Below are 21,313 nucleotides of genomic sequence, written 5' to 3' on the forward strand. Positions count from 1 at the left end.
ATATGGGAGACTCCTCAGATTAAAAAAATATTTTTCCCAAAGCAGAGATTTCACATTTTTACATACAATTCGTATAGCTCTAAGACATACTGTCATGCTTGAACAGTGCTCTTTATCCTTTCACATAGTATCCCTTCGGGATCGACAGTAATAGAATAGTATATCATTATTACTGTAAAGGTCAAACAGATTGACTATGTAAAATAACTTGGAACAAATTTTTATACATATAGCCAGCACTCAATAAGTGACAGCTACTCTCAAGATAATACTGGAGAGGGCTGTTCCAGTGTTGCCAGAGAGCTGGTGTGGTATGATGTTTTCAGGCTACAGATGTTGACGATTTCCATCACTATCTTCTTGCTGAGAGATCATTTCTTACAGGGTGGGTGGTAAAGTTTTTGTATCCATTGGGTAGAATCTTCCTATCTCAGGGATCTGCATAAAGGCTTACTCAGTGAAGAAAGAAGACAAATAGTCTAGTTTTCCATTTCACCATTAACACTGTAATTTTTATCACATGTAAATGAACGGAGTCTCAAGTGACTCAGAGTCCCCACAATCAACTCCTTATCCAACAATCAAACTTCATTATAATTGCAGCCATCTTCTCATGTTTAGTGAAAGCATTCAGATTTGCCATATAGTTGTTGATTCAGTGTTTAGCCCCAAAAAGGTATTTGCTAAATAAGCCAAAGTTATGAGGCCTTCCTTAGCACTGGGGTGGACAAGTAAGCAATTCAACATGGACAGACATTTATTCCTGGTTATGATGTATTTTCCCCGTGAAGGAAAACAACTCACTCTTCAATTTAAAATTTCTGATAACCACTCTGCTTCAGCTAAGCCTACATTTATTTGTGTAATGGAGCAAGCTTTCAAAGTCATTTCTCGTCTCATGACATGTTTATCTAAAAGGAGTTGCATCCAAACTAGTTTTTGCCTTTGGGGGGGGGGAGGGAGGCTATTTTTTAGCATGCTGTTTTCAAAAACACTGTTTTTATGATTATATTAAAACTACGAAGAACTCAAGAAATAATGTCTGTGCACTCAGAATGAATAATGCTAAGAATGTGATTCTGGTGCATACTTGGAATGGTTAGGTCTGAGTCCATCAGTGAATATGTCCATGTGTTTCTTTTCCTAGGTGATATATAAAGCTTGCTAAAATGTCACTATGTTGAGGCTGCAGTTCTCTCTTCACGTTGGTAATATTTGCATGCATATTTATAAGTATATAAATATGTAAGACTAAAATATAATTACTGCTGTGTCTTCCTCTACCTTTAAAGTATAGAAGCAGATCAGAGTCAGGCCCTCTTTTTGCTCTGGCTCATGTGCACCCACTGGACGCATGTGAAAGCATTATTTAACAGGGCTGTTTGATAAGGGCACCGTGGACAGTTTGCTGCTAGTTTCTGTCCTCAGAGCATTCTGCCGTTTTATTCCATAGAACATCACAATTTCTCTTATGATTCTGCTCTTCTACCAACTTTCCACTTTTCAGTTCTCACATTAAGAGTTAAAACTCAGGGGGCTCCTGGGTGGCTCAGTTGGTTAAGCATCCGACTTCAGCTCAGGTCACGGTTTCGCGGTCCGCGAGTTCGAGCCCCACGTCAGGCTCCGTGCTGACAGCTCGGAGCCTGGACCCTGCTTTGGATTCTGTGTCTCCCTTGCTCTCTGCCCCTCTCCACTCACACTCTGTCTCTCTCTTTCTCTCAAAAATAAACATTAAAAAAATTTAAGAGAGTTAAAACTCAGGCCTTTGCCATCCACAGTGTGGTGCATGGACCAGCAGAACCACATCCCCTGGGAGGTCTTTAGAAATGAGGATCTCAGGCTCCACCTCAGACTCACTGGATCTGATTTTGCATTTTAACAAGATTCCTTGGTTATCTGCATAACTAGCAAAGCCTGAGAAACACTGGCTCAGGCCACACTAAGTTGTGAACATGCAGCATTGTGACTGGCATGTATAGGAGCTATGTCCACGAGTCAGAAAGACGTGGTACGTTCTAGTTAACTACCAAGTGGGAGGAAAGAATCACAAAGAGCTTGTTGAAGTTCTACCCCTTTGGTGCTCACCTCGCTTATGCCCTCTGCCTTCTACCTCCTTGGGGCAGAAATAAGCCCCCCCCTCTCAGTGCTGACACAGTACTGTGAACCTACCCCTCTGACTTGTAATTTGTGCCCAAGTCTGGTACATTACTGGACTCTGACACCCTCAAGAGTCTCATTCCCTTTAGGTGTCACTAGCCCCTCGCAGAGGAGCTTCCTAAACTTGGCCGTCTTTGCCCGACCAGCCTACGGGAAAGTACCTAGTGTAGCTCAGATTTCATACTGTTTTATAGTTTTGCCTTTTGTGAGTTTTTCCTACGGGAGTATGAGCTCTTTGAGGGCAGAGGCCGGGCCATTCATCTTAGTAATTTCGAAACACACGAAACAGTAATTATGTGTCTCAATTAAGCTCCCACCAAGAACTGAAATTTTGTGAGCGGGAGAAAGTTATTCCAACCACAGAGAACCATCTCTTTCTTTTGGTCAGAGGAGAAAAGTTAATGTAAGGAGGAGAAATGTCTCATAAAGTTTACCCCTTTTTTTTTCCTTCTTAAAATGTTGGTGTCTACTAATGTTTGTGTGTTATGGAATCTGATATAAGCCAGTATTTAACTTTACACACAAATTTAAAAATTATTTCAATGTTAACATCATCAGAATGATATGTGGCGAAAAGCACCATGTTTTCCAGGAACTGCATCACATATGAATAAGCTTGAGAACCAGGGAGCTCAGTCAGCGTGTGTCAAGTAAGTGACCCAAGACAAGGAGAAGGTGTCCTTCTAGCATAGGTGAGCAGACAGGCTCCCCAACAGAAGCCAGATTTGCTCTGTTAAGGTGAAGAGGAAGGTCATTCAATTACCTGGCAATATCAGAAAGCTAAAATACCGATACAGTAAAGTAGAGCCTTAAAAAAAACTCCACTCTTGACCTGACGTATTCAGGCTTGGCTTTAGTTTAGAACAACAGCATCAGCTTAGGGTGAATGTTTTAGAAATGGAACTAAATCTTTGCCCTAAACACCACATGGTGACAAGGAGAATCCTTCACATGGTTCTATTACTTTCATCGTGCCATTCTAGAAAATTCCACTGATTAATATGGAATCATCATGTGTTGACTTAGGGAAGTAAAGACAGCACTTTAATGTATGTGGCATATTCATTTTGAGAATCACTGAACTGCTTTCCAGAGAGCAGATATACTTATTATTTCAATTCAGATAAAAAAGATAAGCAAGTTAACATAAGAAAAAAAAGACAAACTGTAAATAGGGAAAAAAGGTCAGTAGAGAAAACAAAACCACAACATTTGAAAAAGGGTATGCCAGAGACCGTTTCTCCTAACTGTAATTATTCAAATGATTATTTGAGATAGTTCCACAAACAGGGATAATTGCTATGGAAATTCAATACAGATCAATGTCTATATAAACACATTAAATGGGAACAAAGGGATTAATATTATGTGCCAGCATCTCCAGAAGACAGCTACAACGCAAAATATACCCCATCCACATTTGTGTTAATGTAATATCCCTACAGGCTACTCAAATCTTTTTTCTACAACTAAGCCAGTGTAGGTTGTCTCTGATTCTCTCTTGCATTTCCCAATACTTTCTATATTGTATAACAGCTTAACTCTGCCACCTCCTCAGATATATTCAGTATATGAGGTAATATCCTATCTATTCTTTCCAAAGTTACATTCAGTATATTGTCTCACACTAATAGACATCTAAACAAAGAACATTTTTGTTTCAACGTTTATTTATTTTTGAGACAGAGAGAGACAGAGCATGAACAGGGGAGGGTCAGAGAGAGAGGGAGACACAGAGAGAGAGGGAAACACAGAGCTCCAGGCTCTGAGTTGTCAGCACAGAGCCCGACACGGGGCTCAAACTCACAGACCGTGAGATCATGACCTGAGCCGACGTCGGACGCTTAACTGACCGAGCCACCCAGGCGCCCCAACAAAGAACATTTAAAGACACAATATAGGGGCGCCCGAGTGGCTCAGCTGGTTAAGCATCGACTCCTGGTTTCCACTCAGGTCATGATCTCATGGTTCATGAGTTTGAGTCTCACCTTGAGTTGCCGCTGACATTATAGAGCCTACATGGGATTCTCTCTCTCTCTCTCTCTCTCTCTCTCTCTCTCTCTCTCTCTCTGCCTCTCCCCGACTCATGCTCTCTCTCAAAATAAATAAATAAAACTTTAAAAAAAAGACACAATCTAGTAACCAGGAAATGTTCAAAAGCCCGTGTGTTTTCTACTCTGCCTTTAATGTAACCATTTTCAGCAAACTGGTTCCATTATAAAGTTTATACCACCTCAATCTTCTTGTTTTGTTTTTTTATAAAGTCTTTTTAACATTTATTTATTCTTGAGAGGGACAGAGAGTCAGGGTGCGAGCATAATCCGAAGCAGGTTCCAGGCTCTGAGAACCTGTCAGCACAGGGAGAGAGGGCACAGGGAGAGCTGTCAGCACAGAGCCCCATGTGGGGCTCGAACTCGGGAACCGGTGAGATCATGACCTGAGCCGAAGTCAGACACTCGACCAACTGAGCCACCCAGGCGCCCTGGTTTTGTTTTTTTAACAAATACACCAAACTCCAGGAAGTACACGAGTGATGGAATCAATTCAGTCAGCACCGTTCACTCACACAGCAGAACATTCTTACTCATTCCAGGAAGAGTGAGTAGCAGCTACTAGAAAAGCTAAGCATGGTGAAGGAATACATGCTCTTCTGAAGCCCTTGACACAGCTCCTTCCAATCTCCCACTAAGTACCCCCTGAAATATAGAAGAGAGATAAGAAGGAAAGTGATTGGTTTTACTTTTAGGGGGACAGGAGAGGTGGGGAAGCATAATTATTCTCCATCCTCATATATTCACAGAAGAGCACTGGTAATGAAAGGAAGTCCATTCATTTGGTTTTAGCTAAGAATAACTCGGGGGAGAAGCAGATGTTAGCAGTAATATCCAGAACATAATCAAGTAAAATGGCCATGGTAGATATCTACTTCCATGTTTTAGGGTTGTTGTGCAGGTATTAAATGAGAACTCTCTCTGTACAAAGAAATATATGCATGTACCTATATATGGTACTGTATGCGCATACTTATACATGTATGCATATATATGTTTACACACAGGTATGTATATATCACACGTGTATGGCATACATGTGGTTTATATGGTTTGTGTGTGTATGTAGCGTGGAGAGAGAGAGAAACGAAGCACAATCTTTGGCACCTAATAAGTACTCAATTATCATTAGCTGTTCTCACTGTCATCATAATTTCTACTTCATGTCTGATCCTTTCCCATGCCACTAATCCTCTGGATTAGAAGAGTGACTCACACTATTGGTAGCGAAGGACTAGGGTGCTGTTGTTTTATTTTTTGGTTTGTAACGTTCCAATCAGGCATGGAGCAGTACTTTGGTCAAATACAATAAAAATAAATAATAAGATGGACAAAAGATGCAATACAAAACACCAATTAGTTTTTACTATTAGATTTAATAGACATAAAAATCACTCTGTCAAATTTGCTGTAAACATTTGTAAAAGCTTACTCTCGATTTCATTATTTAGCTTGTTAAGGACCGATAAGAAAGGTTTTCACACACAATCACACATCGAGTAACAATGTTCGAACACTTAACTGTCTGTACCAGATGTTAGAATTAGCATTGTCAGGGAGTATGTACTCTATGGCAGTAGCTGAAAATTCAGATTACGGCTCTCTTACTGTATGAGCAAGTTACCTAACTGTTTTGAGCTCTAGGTCACGCAGCTATGAAATCAATAACATTACCTAATAATTTACCAAAAGGTGTGAGATTAAATGAAAAGATCTTTGTAATAAGCAAAGTGCTGGGCACACGGTGAGCATTCAATTTACAGTACTTGAACTGATTTGTATGCTTTTGTCCTTTCTATACGAGTGTTTTGAAGATAAGGGAAGCGCCAAATTATTATATGTGTCTTCAGCATCTAAGGCAGTGCTCGACTGTCACTGGCTGCTCAGGTAATACTGATGATAATGATTCGTTGTGTAGGAACAGAAAATATTAGTATACTTAGGAGTGTGAAAAGTAGAAGCAATTCACATACTGTTGGGAAAAAAATGCTCCTACACTGCTCTATTCCATACAATTCATAAGGCATTAAAATACTAAAAAAACAAAACAAAACAAAACACACATTTCAGGTCTCAGCAAAATTCAGCCTCATGAAACAGGGCTTCTGACATTGTGTTACTGACTTAGGGAGAAATGGATCATATAATTAGACAGAAGTGGGATGAGACAATTATTTTTTTTTTAATTTGCTAGACGACTATTTTTTTGAGAGGAGTTTTAGGTTTACAACAGAACTGAGAGGGAGGTACAGAGACTTCCCAAATACCACCACTCCCAATACACATGCACATCTTTCCCACCATCTTCATCCACCAGAATGATGAACTGACACTGACGACACATCATGGTTACTCAAAGTCCATTGTTTACCTTCAGGGTTTACTCTCTGTGTTGCACATTCTATGGATTTGGACAAATGTGTAATGACATATATCCATCATTGTAATATCGTAAGAGAATTTTCATTACCCTAAAAATCCTCTGTGCTTTGCCTATTCATCTCTCCCCTCACCCCCCGCCTCTGGCAACCTCTACTCTTCTTATCGTCTCCATAGTTTTGCCTCTTGCAGTACATTTTATAGTGCAAATCATACAGTGTGTAGCCTTTTCAGATTGGCTTCTTTGACTTAGTGATACGCGTTTAAGGTTCCTCCATGTCTTTTCATGGCTTAATGGCTCATTTCTTTTTAGAGCTGAATAATATTCCATTGTCTGGATTTATCCATTCACCTACTGAATGGATAGGTGAATGTTTATCCATTCACCTACTGAAGGACTTCTCAGTTGCTTCCAAGTTTTGGCAATTATGAATAAAGCTACTCTAAACATTGTGCGCAGGTTTTTACATATATATATATATATATAAGTTTTCAACTCCTTTGGATAAATGCCAAGTGTGATTGCTGCATCATGGGGTAAGAATATGTTTAGTTTACTTAGAAGCTGCTGAAGTATCTTCCAAAATGGCTGTGCCATCACACACTCAATCAGACCATTATTTTTGAGCTTTTACGTGCATTCTCATGCAACCCTCACGATAAACCTATGATGTAGATACTGCCATTTTATATATAGGGAAACTGAAACCAGAGAGATTAGCCCCTGGTATCCACCTAATACTCAGTAAAGGTCTAAACTTAAGACTGCCTATCTCCAGTCTTTCCTTCTTTCTCTGTTAATAATTCCTGGCAATGTGCTCTAGCACAGACTTCTAGGGCAAAGCTCTGATAGGACCCAAGAAGTGATCATAACCTGCAGTCGTAGCCCTCATGCCAATCTCTCTGCCAGGCTATGGCATGGGCATATCCCAGATGTTCCAGAAAGGCTGGATAGCTCAGTCCATCCATGATGCATGATTTTGTCAATCTCTTGTCATTATCTCGACCTCTGTTTTTTCCCCATTAACTTGAAATAATCAGTTTTATTCAGTGAGAAAGCCTATAAAAGTCAGCATTTATTTTAAATATCAGTTGGGAATACTGTTCATTATACAAATACATTTAGAATACTTGGTTTCCATTTCATGTGAGCTGTGAAATATTTGATTCAAAATTTAAAATATAAAGATTATTGGGGCACCTGGGTGGCTCAGTTGATTAAGCATCCAACTCTTGATTTCAGCTCTGGTCATGACCTTACGGTTTGTGAGATTGAGCCCCTCGTTGGGCTCAGTGCTGACAGCATGGAGCCTGCTTAGGTCTCTTTCTCTCTCTCTCTCTCTCTCTCTCTCTCTCTCTGCCTCTCCCCTACTTGCACACATTCTCTCTCTCTCTCTCTCTCTTGATTTCAAATAAATAAATATATAAAATTGTGATTTGCAACTGAAGGTTTACAAATCCAGAAAAATCAATGAACATGCATACATTACATTCCTATTATGTACAGCTCCTGTTATGTATCAGTCTAAAGATAAGTGTCTTGTTTTTCATCTTAATGGCCCATCAGTTTTCGTTATATTGGTTTGCAGTGAAAGTTTGTAGGTTGGTTTGCAATAAAAGGGCATCCCCTTCACTGCAAATACATCGCCCAAGGGGCTTCTAAAATACTTCACTAAAATGTTACTAGAATTACCATAAGTAAAGGCATCGCTAGTCTCCTATGCAACCATCTCCTTCTGCTCCAGACCTCTTTTCCAGTTCCTCCTCAAGCCCTGCCCAGAAAAGGCAGTGACGTGCTTTTTATCCAAACAGGCTCACTCCCCTTAAGAAAGTCTTATTAGCATCTGCTACTTTTCCAGACTTAGCTTGAGGTGCCCCAGGCATGTCTGTGACAGTTTGAGGATATTCCATAAAATTTTCAAAGAGGCTTTAGAAGTCAGGGTCCCGGGAGGTAACTGATGGCACAGTCAGGTTTAAAGAGTGTTTCACAATGGGCTGTTTAAAAAGGGTGTGGGGGAAAGTGGGGAAGCCCCAAGGCACGAGGCAGCACCCTAAGGAACAGGTGATAGGTGTAGGTATTACAGGTGATGCTACCTCTCCTAGTCATGCAGGTCCAAGGAGAGAAAATGGTCATCAGGATGTAGGGACACAGGGGGTTATGTGGGGAGAGGTCTTCTGAGCAAAGCTGTGATCTGAGGCAGACCCAGAGAGGCAGGCAGCTCAGGTGACTGTGCAGGAAGCAAATATCCCAATCACCCCCTCTGCCCTCCTGCCATGCTCCGTGTTGGCCAAACGCATCAATGTAGGCCAAACAGATCAGTCTCTTGGGACAAAGAGGCTAAAGAAGAGAGGAGAATATTCTAGAGGGACAAATGGTGGTCATCCAGCATCGAGGGCTGTTCTCTTGCTCCGTGTTCATGTGTGTTCTGTGTACTCACTGATTGACAACAACAGGTACTGAAAGGCGTTACGTTCAATGACCCTTACTGAACATTGCTAAGGACGACATTCAGACCTAAACTAAGACAGAGATGAAACTCAGACCCACCTCAAGAGGTGAGTCAGAATTGAGATATATTAAAATATAGCTTAAAAGATTATTCAGATGAGTGTTTCTTGTCACTCCTGAAATATAAACAGAAGGACTTTTTTTTCAACATTTAAAAGAATTCTTAAGAAGGAAATGAATGTTATTATCCTTAAGCAAAGAGCTGTCCCTGTTTGTGATGCAAATTTACACAATCTCTTCCATTTCCCAAGCGATCATGTTTTCTGGGGCTTGTTGGATAATAACTAACTTTTGGCGGTTCATTCACACACAAGTCAGCACGACCAGAAGTCAGCAGTGTTCCGCTGGTCTCAAGTCAGTGTCTCTGAGTTTTAACAGGCAGACAAAATTGATTCCACACGAGCATTTCTCCTGGTAACCCATCCCCTTCATTGTGTTTGGCTCTACATCCCTTGTTTTAACTGGTCACATAAAATAGGTTATTCAGAACACTATTCATTTTCAACAGCTTCCTCATTACAGAAGTCCCTGTCAAAGCAGAATGGATTACAGAAATATTTGGAACTCTCCAGTTACCATTTTAAATGACTGTAGAGTAGAATGGAACAAAAAAAAATGCTTCCTTAGTTCTGTTATTGGCAGGAAAAAGGCTGCCTTCCCAGTCTAGGTGTATAGATGTTACAAACAGGATACAATTTATTAGAAATTCCTCCTTAGCCTTAGTTAATTGGATGTTGTCAGCAATTTATAGTCTTATCACTAATTGGGTTGGTGATACTTTAAAAAGGATTTTTGTATATACAGCAACCCATGGTTGGTATCAAAGATAGATTGTTTACTAGTTGATTGATTGTTTGCCTTTCATAAGGAAACCTCAGTTTGGGAAAAGAACTAAAGTCCATTCTTTGAGCTTTCCTTTTGAAGTACAGTTAAGAGAGAAGAAGCCTGGCGAGGTAGGGGCCATCATCTGATCCCACATTAGTGGGAAACCACATCCTGTCCTGACCTGGGTGCTGAACAGAATAGAGAGCAAAACTGGGCTGATTATTTCAACAACATGAACTTACAAAACGATGAATAAGTAACAATATAAATAAATGAGTTCATACATTTTATTCTGTGCTGTAAATTTTTTTGTTAATGTTTATTTTTGAGAGAGAAACACAGAGCATGAGCAGGGGAGGGGCAGAGAGAGAGGAAGACACAGAATCTGAAGCAGGCTCCAGGCTCTGGGCTGTCAGCACAGAGCCCGACGCGGGGCTCGAACTCACAAACTGTGAGATCATGACCTGAGCCGAAAGTCAGCCTCTTAACTGACTGAGCCACTCAGGCACCCCTGTGCTGTATTAAAAATTATTTACGTAGTTCCAAAAAAACAAAAAAATTATTTACACAGTTCAAAAAAAAATCCAGAAGTTATTTACATAGTTCAAATTAGGTAACCTAGCTTTAAATAAACTGAAAATAATTTGACTCCTTATTTTGCAAATTCCATTCTTCTTTGATGAACCTATTCAATATTGATACTATTTACAGAGGAGAAGAATGGAAATTTAGTACAGAATAAACATGAAAAGGTAGTGTTGTAAGAAATGAATAGTTATTTAGAAAGGGATAATATTCCTCGAATCTTCCAATTATACATCAGAATATACTCTAAACACATTCCAGACATTGAAGCAAATGTTGAAAATATACAAGTATTACAGGACAATGTGGGTGGATTTCTTTATAACCCAGGAGAAGGGTAAATCTTGCCAGCCACGATCAACTTTTAGAAAAAAATAAATGACTTTGCATGGCGAGAAACAGAACAAAACAAAAGTAACAATCATAATCAATAAGCATAAGCAGAGTCAATAGACAAATGTTTAGACAAATGTTTAGGGTTAATTTCCACAGGAAGGTACAACTCTACCAAGAGGACATGTAAGGTACAAATACTGAGTTGTGAGGATGATCACAGTATTCAGTCTGGGCAAGGCTACAGTTTGCTGATCTAAAGAGCTCTTTTAAACAGAAGAAAAAACCAAAAACCTAATAAAAAATGGACAAAAAATGTATACAGATTCACTAAAAGGAAACACATAATTGCACTTTAAGAAGACGTTTAACCTTATGCATAAATAAGTCCAAATTACATTACATTGATATACCATCATTCAAGTATCAGATTTATGAATCAAAAGCTTGACAACATATCCTGTCAGAAAAGCTGTGGAGAAAAAGCTACTTTCCATATACTACTGGAAGGGAAACAAAATTGTTCAACCATGATGCAGGGGGATTTGGCAATATCTAATAGAAGTATATAGGTATTTTGGGATCTAGCCAATCTCACTTCCAAGTATCTACCATGAAGATTCAGCTCTGCAAATATGCAACGGTATGGGCACATGGTTATACAGTAACACATAATTTATAGTAAGAAAAAATTGGGCATGACCCAAACATCCATGAATGTGGGGGATGGTTAACTGAAGTAATTCAAGCCAAGGAAGAAAGAGAAGACAAATAACCAATATGAAGAATGAAAAAAAGGGGTACCCTGACAGGTCCTATAGACATTAAAAGAATAAGGGAATGTTAGCAACAACTTTATGCCAATGATGGACAGCTCACGTCAAATGGACTAATTCCTCAAAAGAACAAGAAACAGGAAATCTAAATGTTCCCATAATTATGAAAGCATGGAATTCATAACTTTATTTTTTACTTTTTTTTTAAAGGTTCTTTATTTTGAGAGAGAGAGAGAGAGAGAGAGAGAGAGAGAGAGAGAGAGAGAGAGAGGGAGGGAGGGAGGGAGGGGGGGAGGAGGGAGGGGCAGAGAGAAAGAAAGAGAGAATCCCAAGCAGGCTCCAAGCTGTCAGCACAGAGCCTGGTGCGGCTTGATCTCACCAACCCTGAGAACATGACCTGAGCCAAAATCAAGAGTAGGACACCTAACTGACTGAGCTACCTAAGTGCCCCTGAATTTAAAACTTTAAAACTACTCCCAAATAAGGCCCAAATAGCTGCCTAATCCACTCACATATTTAAATAAGAAATTTTGTTTTCTTCTCTTAATGGTAGTTGGACTTTGTTCTGGCAGGTCACTGAGCCACCTGCAGACTGGCATGATCCGTTTAAGGCCCTTTTTCAAGCTTTGCTAGTGTGGGTCTAGAGTAGCCATCACTCCAAATGCAGTCCAGCTCTCCTACTAGGGCCTGACCCCACCAGGATCCCCACTAGATGCACCAGGTGATTACCATGGACTATCCATCTACTCTGGCTACTTGGAGCTTGAATGGTTCCTGCCTAACTATGAGCCCTGGGAAATGTTTCGCATACTACTCTTGCCTTCTTCTTTGCTTGACTTTGTGGAATTTTACATTATGCATTCATGGCCTAGCATCTAGCAAAAATTCAAGTAGATCCTGTGCAGATTTCCGCAGCTCTTTATCTGAAAACTCACCTCCTCTCGAGACTCTCCCCCACAAATTCCGTCTCCATCTCCTCCAAGATAAGGACTGTATCTCTAATTAAATGTTTATCTGAATTCTGGTGGTGAGGAAATATCTTGTCTCATTTATAGTGAGTATCTCATGAAACTAAGAAAGCTAGTTTTCTTCATCAGTTTTTAGAGCATAGATTAAAAAGTAGTCATTATAGCTTTCATTACAGATTTTTACAAAATTTATCTTTTAGGAAAATACTGAAATACATTAAGGCCTAGGTCATAGATTTATGGAAGACAAACATTTTCTAGTTTATTTTAAATTGTTAACTAATGGATCATTTCCTACAAGCAAGCTTGCAGAAGAAAAAGCTGGCAGAGTGGTGAGTCTGTTTTTATGGAAATAAGATCATTAGTACTAATCTTTGATGGACACGATTCATTAATTCTTGGACAATACTGATCAGGGAGCAGAGAAGGGGAAACAAACAAGAAACAGAACCAGTAAATATTACTCTAGGGCTAGATCTTGGAATTGAAATGTAAGAACTGCTACAACATAAATTGAATTTAAGCCCAAAGAGCTGCATTTCAACAAAAACCTAGACTTCTAAGCTAACATTGTAAGATCCTAAGTTATAATTGCTTGAATTTGTTAATGCTACAAACTATAAAATGGCATGCTTTTCTTTTTTTAAAATTTTTTAAAACTTTTTTTTAAATGTTTATTTATTTTTGAGACAGAGAGAGAGCTTGAGTGGGGAAGGGCAGAGAGAGAGGGAGACACAGAATCCAAAACAGGCTCCAGGCTCTGAGCTGTCAGCACAGAGCCTGACGTGGGGCTTGAACACATCAACTCTGAGATCATGACCTGAGCCAAAGTCGGACGCTTAACCGAATGAGCCATCCAGGCGCCCCTGGCATGCTTTTCTTGAGGAGACAATGTTAGCTTTCCCATAACTAAAAACTATAAGATAGCTTTCCAGATTAAGGGGTTACTTTTAAAGACACACACACATGCAAATATTGAAAATATCATTGTAAACCTCACTATCATGAAATAGGAATGTTGATAATATTGATGTATGACATTCAGGTATGATATATGATCTTAGGTTGTGGGAATGTAGTGATGAATAACTCATTGGAATTTAGATGAATGACAGATTTATTAACGTATAAGAGGGAAAAGAGGGCCACATTGCAGAGAGTAAGTTTTCTGCATGTCAGGTGGGAGAAGCGTTTGGCTATTCATGAAGGGGAGCAGCAGAGGTTCTGTCATCCAGCCCAGAGTCTTATCAAGGCTGACCAGAAGCAGCAATGATATTTTCTCTCCAGCTGCCCCAGGTGAGCCTTGCTCCTCGACATTTAGCCACCGAGCCTGTCTCACGGGCACTCTTAGAGTTCTGTGAGCTATGTAAGACCCCTTAGCCAATTTGGTTTCTGTTTTATTGTAGAGTGGATTCTGTATCTGATTGACACAGAAATCAAGAAAATTTACTGGATTTAAATACATGGGGGTCAAGGACCATCAGAAGATGGCCATATATATAGTCTAAGACATCAGACTGATCGGAAGGGGTGAGGTACAAAGGAGAGACAAGACAAGAAGGCCAACTAGCTCCAACAACTCTTTCAAAAGTTGGGTTGTGAAAGGGAGAGGAGCGGTAAAGAAGTGCTGGAAAAGGGTGTAGAGTCAAGGGAGGAAACTTCCATTTTTAAAGACAGAAGTGATTTAAGGTTCCTGAGAAGACTGGAAGATAATACAAAGGACAGGTGGAGAATGCTTTAGCTAGAAGCTGTGCCGCTTTTAATGTAATAGAAGGTTACGTAGGTACTGTCCAATGAACAGCTTCTTTGACTCTAGACTGGCTGGAAGTATGCAAATATTTGCACTGGAAGAGCCTTGCCTGGTGTAGGAAGAAGGAACTGAGAAATGCCATAGGATGGATATCCCAAATGGTGGAAACAGAGCAGTTACATTCATTAAGGAATATAGAAAAAGACCCAAAATTGGAGGTGTGTACTCTGTTGAACTGAATACATTTGTATGCTATTTGTTCACTTCTATTTGTGAAGGATATAACCATGTTATCAAAATTTAGGTAACAGAGAAAGAAATACCTAGGCTTCAGAGTTTCCCAATGCTTTAATTTTTTTTTTAAATAATGCTCATCCTTTTTTGTGTATGTTTTTACATAGTTGAAATACAGTATATATGCAAATAGTATAGGGCAGACTGTTTCACTTTTCATAATCATGTTATCTTACACAGCATTCACAGACACCATTTTAATAGTATAATTTTTAATTGCCATTATTTACCTAGCCTTTTCTCTATACTCAAACTCAATCACTGCATAAATTTGAATTACATCTCTGACAAGGAGCTCAGGGATTATCGGTGCCACATCCTTCACAAAGAGGGCAAAACCCAGAGGCAAAACAGCTAAGTGAATCCCATCAGAATCACATAGTAGACACATAGAATCCCATCAGAATCACATAGCCATGACACGGGCAGCAGGATAGCAGAACTGACTGGAACTACTACTCTAGCTGACTGCTTCTCAAAATTCTAGTCTCAAATGGTTATTACCGGTCCACACTGAGACAAGGTTTTGCAAAAGAATAAGGAAAACAGTGCGCTGATTTATATTCTCTGACTGATCAGTAGTTTCAGCTCACCTATTGGCATCAGTCCACAGGTTATGCTTTGAGTAGTACCGCTCTAACTGAAAAAAAAAAAAAATCACTCACAAAATGTCTGGTTCTCTCTCTACCTATCAATGGCATTAGTATATTTACTATGTTAATAGTATGTTGGATTTTCATAGCCATATTTACTTCACTACTCTTACATTTCCTTCTCTAACAAAATCACATAAGTGCCCAGGAGATCAACCTTCTGAAAAAAGGCACTCATACTGAATCTGCAAGCATGAGAATTATATGCTTACTGTGCAGGTTTACATGACTTTATTTAGAGGGATTCACACATGAAAATGGAGAGTAAAGGAGGTGGGCTGTCCTTTTCATCTGGTCAATTTTATTGTTTGATAATCCGGTAGAGCTCTTGGGATCCCTGTTTTCCTGCATTGGTCTAAGAGATTCAACCCCTGAAGGATAATTATATGCCTGCTAACTCACAGCCTTTAGTTGTTCCTGACCACTACACGAAAATAATTGTTTCAAGAATTCTTTGATGGATTTAATCACTAAATGCACCATGGCAATAGGATCTTGCTACTCCCCACCCCCACTTCCAAAAAGGAGGAAATGACTATGTATATATAATATGACAGCACGATGTCATGATTCATCATATTCAGTATGGATTGATTTTCAGAACTAATGACAAATTTGGACATAGTGCTTTAAAAAATACACTATAATTTACAAGCTATCTGAAAGTTAATCCTAAGCATGAGGAAAATGGCCATTGAATCAACAGGGTAAAACAGAACACTAGCGGTCACTGATTTCATTTCTCACTTTGCAAAAATCAGCCTGCACATCAATTATGCTGAAATTATGAATCCTGTTTTGAAGGAGCTCTAGAAGAAGCGGCGATGCCACTTTCACTGTGATGGATACCATATTTCTAGCTGCCCTGAAGGAGGGTGAACTGCTACATGCCCCTTCCAGAATAATTTAGAATGCTTCAGCATTCTTATTACCACAGTTAATGCCTGCAGGGAATATGCTAAACACACTAAATATGTGAAACCATTTCATTGGGAGGCAGGCACTATTTATTATTTAGGTGGTAGGTAGGTTTCTAGAAGAAGAAAAGTCTACCAGTGTTGAAGTGACTACATCTTAAAAAACTAATTTAGAAAGTGCACCCAAAATATTTTTAGTCAGTACCTGAAGTAATAAAGAAGTAACTCAGAACTCTGAGAGTAAAATCAGCAAGAGTTCAAACATAAAGGTGCTCATCATTTGCAAGAATGACCCCCCAGTTTGTTTGTTTGTTTTTTATAAATACAGAGATAAAGTGGTTTGGGAGACTTAATACAAATGCAACTGTGTTTTAAAAGACTGAAATCTAAGCTGCTGAATTGTACTCCGTGTGGAAAACTGGGATAACAGAAGAGGGATGATCTTTTCACACCACAGAAGCAGGTTTGAAAGGCAAACCCGGCTCAGCTCAAGTCCACGTATCACTTGACAGACGGACTTAGTGTCACCGTTTGTACCACAGTGGAAACACCGATCAACATACAGCGTGTGGATATAGTTACTCATTTTATCTTTCGCTCCGATTGAGTGTTCACCAAGCAACCCTCTCATTCTGACTTAGTTTTTGCTAGCTACTATTTCTTAACATGAATTAATAAACTGGCAATGTGATTTATACATTTTGCGTCTTGTGATCTGGTAGTAAAAGTGAATTCATTAGATTACCTTTGGGTATTGAATTAAGTGATTTTCTTCCACGCTTAAAAACGTTTTATGTGTGTGTGTCTGTTACAAAAATTGAAGATGTTTACTGTAGAAAATTTAGGAAACACAGATATTCACAGTAACGAAAAATATTCCATAACCTAGAAACAACTCTTAACTATTTTTGTGTGTGTCCACACATATGCGTATCCTCTAGTCTTTCATAATGTAAACATTCACACATGCTACTCAGCAGCAAACACATGCTACCTTTCAAAGAAAAGGAAAGATGACCCAGATGCGGAGCTGAGAGGCACGGGGAATTAGTCCTAGCCCTTGAGACTTAAGCAAAAACTACCAACATTTTCCCAGCTTCCAACATTTTCCAGAATTTCTGTGTAGCAGTGACTTTTTGAGTTTCCCATTCCCCACCACCTTGTGAGGAGAGATGTCTACAGTGGTTCTCCTTTGCCTGTGCCACCACGGGATGTTGGATGTACAGGAGATAGGTAACCTGTCTCTTCAGCTTACAGATGGAGTACTCAGTGAGCTCTAATTAAGGAACTATGCCTAAGCAGCACCACACCTGGATCTGGTTTAGAGGAGATTCTGAGCTTTGAGCCTATGATGTGAGGGGAGGACACTTTTGAGAATCCTGAGATGGCCCCCAATGAGCCCTGCCTCCCTATAGTCACACAAACGTGCAATTCTCTCTTCTGGAATATGGGTTGGACTCACTGACTCACCGTTAAGGAAGAGAATAAGGCAACAGTGATGAGGTGTCACTTCTGAGATTAGGTTATGAAAAGACTGTGGCTTGTCTTGGCCCTCTCTCTCATCCCTCACTCTACCATTTGTGGCACACCCATGTGGTAAGGAACTGATGATGTGTCCAGCCAACAGCCAGAAAAGACTAGAAGGCTTCTGCCAACACCCACATGACTGAGTTTGGAAGTAGATTCTTCCCAAGCTGAGCCTTGAGATGACCGAAGCCCCAGGTGGCCCCCTCTTTGCAGCCTTGTGAGAGCATTTACACCAGAAACATTCAGATAAACTGTGCCCAGATTCCTGACCTCCAGAAACTATGAGATAATACGTGCTGGTTGCACTCTTTACTAAGTTTTGGGGAGAGAAGTTTTACGTAACAATAAATAACCAGTACAGATGCCTAGTACAATATAAAACTAAATTCATGTTTTGTTGTTTTCAGTAAACATTTCATATGTATTAAACCTGACCTATCATTCTTATTAAGTTTATAAGTAAAGGTATTTTTTATTTCCAATGTCTGTTTCCTTTTCATCCATTTATTTTTATTTTATGAATATTTCATGTCGTATATGAACTCCTGAGGACATCATTATTCTTACTTCAAAGTTTTTACTTTGTTTTCTCAGTTGTTAGGCCTTCAATCTTGGCATTATTGAATTTCTTTCATGATATCTGTCTTTCTTGGTCTTCCTTGGCTGTCTACTCCTCTTGGTAGGTGAGACTCCCATCTGCTTGCCCATCTGCAGGTGCGTCTGCTGACTGTGGGGTGCAGAGGGTGCCATGCTGGGGTAAGGTGCCTGCAGGTAGCTTCTCTTCGGAGTATGTGGCTTACCCATTTATATTTCAGATTATAAGCCATCTGGGATAGTACCATGTCTTTGTAAGCCATATTTGCTACTTTAGCCTGGGGTAAAAACTGCAGCTGCCCACAGATTACTGTGAGGGGAAAAAGAACGAGGAATAATTCAACCGTTCCACACATGGTTCCCACTGCTCATCCAGTGATTTCCCAGAAACATGTACTACTTTATGTATTTTGACTATGTATTTACAGAATCTCTAGAACTACTTCCACCTATAAGAGAGTTTTCTTTAATTTTTTTTTTTTAATGTGTATTGATTTTTGAGGGAGAGAAAGAGACAGGGCGTGAGCCAGGGAGGGGCAGAGAGAGACACACACACACAGAATCCAAAGCAGGCTCCAGGTTCTGAGCCGTCAGCACAGAGCCCAACACGGGGCTCGCACCCACGAGCCATGAGATCAGGACCTGAACCGAAGTTGGACGCTTCACAGACTGAACCACCCAGGCGCCCCTAGAAAGAGTTTTCTCAAACATTTTTGGATTGTGATTTCCTCTTGTCTTGTTTCCTTCAGGAATGCCTCAAAATCAGAGATCTGGCCAATTGTCTCCTTTTTTCCCCCCTCCCTCATTATTGTTAAGGATGTATCATAAAACACATATTTATATTTAAATATGCATACATCTATTTCTTTCTTAAGGGATCTGGGTAGGCAGAAATAGATTTATGTGCTCATCTTGCCAACTGAATCCAATTAGTAAAAACATTTATATTCTCGAAATTAGAATTCTAAATAAGGTTTCATCTAGAAACAGAAAGTCCATTTTTAATAAAACTGAAAATAATGGGTCTAAACTAACTATAATGTTGGTGATTAAGTGGTTGAAAGGAACAGTTTGGAAATGGCCCAGCCATTTGGTGAATGTTGATTCTGCCATCAACACATTAAAGAGGTATGGTACCTTTGTGTAAAAAAGTGATATTAAGAAAATCTGGGTAGATGCATACAAAAAGGTGTGATTCTGAAACTGATACAGATGATTACACCATCTTTTTTTTCAAGGCAATTACCCACATTAATGATCCGTTTAAACTTTGTTTTTCTTTTGCTGTCCATTCTACAGTCTGCTAAAGAAAAAAATCTCAGTATTTTATATATATATGTATAATTTTATATATGTATAATTATATATATGTATATATAATCAAGCATTCATTTTATAATTTTTATATCATTCCGGTTAATATATCTAGGCTGAGTCTATTAAATGTGTGATGAAACCCTTTTTTCAGGTAAAAGATAAAGTGTTAATAAATCTTTTCCAGATATCAATATATAGTCCACACAATCTTTTTTTTTTTAATGTTTATTTTGAGAGTCAGAGAGAGAGGAGGGAGGGAGGGGGGCAGAAAGAGTGTGCATGAGGGGCAGAGAGAGAGAGAGGAGACAGAGAATCCCAAGGAGACTGCACTATCAGCACAGAGCCCAGTGCAGGGCTTGATCTCACAAACCTCAAGATGATGGCCTGAGCCGAAATCAAGAGTCCGATGCCTTATTAGGCACCCAGGTTGCCCCCATAGAATCTTTAACAGAAGATTGTCTTGGCAGGTACAATCCTACCACTGACCTACTTTTCTTTAAGAATGGAAAAGTATATGGGGCGCCTGGGTGGCTCAGTCGGTTAAGCAGCTGACTTCGGGTCAGGTCATGATCTCGCGGTCTGTGAGTTCGAGCCTCGCGTCAGGCTCTGTGCTGACAGCTCAGAGCCTGGAGCCTGTTTCAGATTCTGTGTCTCCCTCCCCTGTTCATGCTCTGTCTCTCTCTGTCTCAAAAATAAATAAACATTAAAAAAAAAATTAAAAAAAAAAGAATGGAAAAGTATATGAAGCTTTCAGAATAATCATGTTATTTCTAGTTTAAATTTTCCTTTTCACAAATATTATTTGTTCTATAGTGCAAGAGAAATCAATTTAGGTAAAGGAAAAATTATTATCAATTTATAAAAAGGGAAAAACCAGGATGCTGAAAACTTCATTATTAAGGGTATTTACTCTACAATAGACAGAAGTAAAAATAAACATTTCACCCCCAAGTTGCTATTGCTACAGTAACACCATTTAACAATTACTACAATAATAAATACAAGATTTAGGCAAGGATAAAAGAATTTATGAAGATTAAATAATGTAAACATTTTTAGAATATTTTAAAGATACTTCAGTATTTATAATTACCTAATTCTACAGATCAGAAAGATATAAGGAAAAAGGAGCTTGGTTTAGAAACAGCATGAAAATAATCTAATTAGTTATACATGTTGAGGCTGCCTAGTAATACAACTGTCTAAAAGCACAACTGATTGTAAATGTCTCCTACTGGTGTATTGAGATACTGAATTTACCTCTTCAACAAGAAAAATGTGGCTATTCTGGAGAACTGTCTCATATAACTTTGTCAAGTGTAAACCCTTGAATATTTTACAGGAAATATATTAATGGTTGTTGAGCTAATGTTCCCATAGGTATGTATTCTGCAAAGATACAACACTTAAAATCCATAATTTAAGTATAAAGTTTGCAGTACAAATATTTGAGTCCAAAATACTGTTTCCACTGAATAATATTCTGTAAATTTGGGGAAATTAAAAACCTGAATCACTTTTCAATAGGTATTTGGCAAAAGACATATTTAGATCAAACCATGAGCTTCTTACATGAAAAACAGTACATGAGGGAACCTGATGGAAATATGATGTCCAGATTCAGCTGGGAATATCATGAGACCAATATTTACCACTCCATGAAAAGCTTAATTTAAAC

General features: G+C 39.1%; 1 protein-coding gene and 1 long non-coding RNA gene across 5 annotated transcripts in view; one reads left to right on the forward strand and one right to left on the reverse strand.

Annotated features, from left to right (window-relative positions):
* The window catches only part of RGS17 (regulator of G protein signaling 17), a 99,124-nt gene that overhangs the window by 47,244 nt on the left and 30,567 nt on the right, over positions 1-21,313 (reverse strand). The gene's annotated exons all lie outside the window — the stretch shown is intronic.
* On the forward strand, positions 13,374-16,894 carry LOC123385581. Its single transcript, XR_006598414.1, has 2 exons — positions 13,374-14,551; positions 16,526-16,894. It is a non-coding gene; the product is annotated as an uncharacterized LOC123385581 (long non-coding RNA).

The sequence above is a fragment of the Felis catus genome, chromosome B2, assembly GCF_018350175.1.
Source record: "Felis catus isolate Fca126 chromosome B2, F.catus_Fca126_mat1.0, whole genome shotgun sequence".
In the NCBI taxonomy this organism is placed as follows: Eukaryota; Metazoa; Chordata; class Mammalia; order Carnivora; family Felidae; genus Felis; species Felis catus.